The sequence below is a fragment of the Marmota marmota genome, unplaced genomic scaffold, assembly GCF_001458135.2.
Source record: "Marmota marmota marmota unplaced genomic scaffold, marMar, whole genome shotgun sequence".
NCBI classification, from domain to species: Eukaryota; Metazoa; Chordata; class Mammalia; order Rodentia; family Sciuridae; genus Marmota; species Marmota marmota.
In genome coordinates this window covers 6,939,000-6,939,206 of record NW_026000079.1, presented here as the reverse complement: position 1 = coordinate 6,939,206, position 207 = coordinate 6,939,000, and positions in this window count along the sequence as shown.

The window sequence follows — 207 nt, the reverse complement described above, 5'->3', positions numbered from 1 at the left end:
TGGGCGGCTGCGTCTGGATATCCTCGTCTTCCCGAGTCTCAGCGTCTCCCTGAGTGGAGCTCAGAAGACCCACCTCCAGTTTGGGGCTACTCTGCGGCCCCAGAGGCCCGAGGCTTTGTCACTGGGGAGTCGCGCAGCTCCGCAGCCCCCTCGTGCCCCTGCCGGCTCGGCCCCTGGGAGGCATGAAACTTTTCCCCGACACCTGAC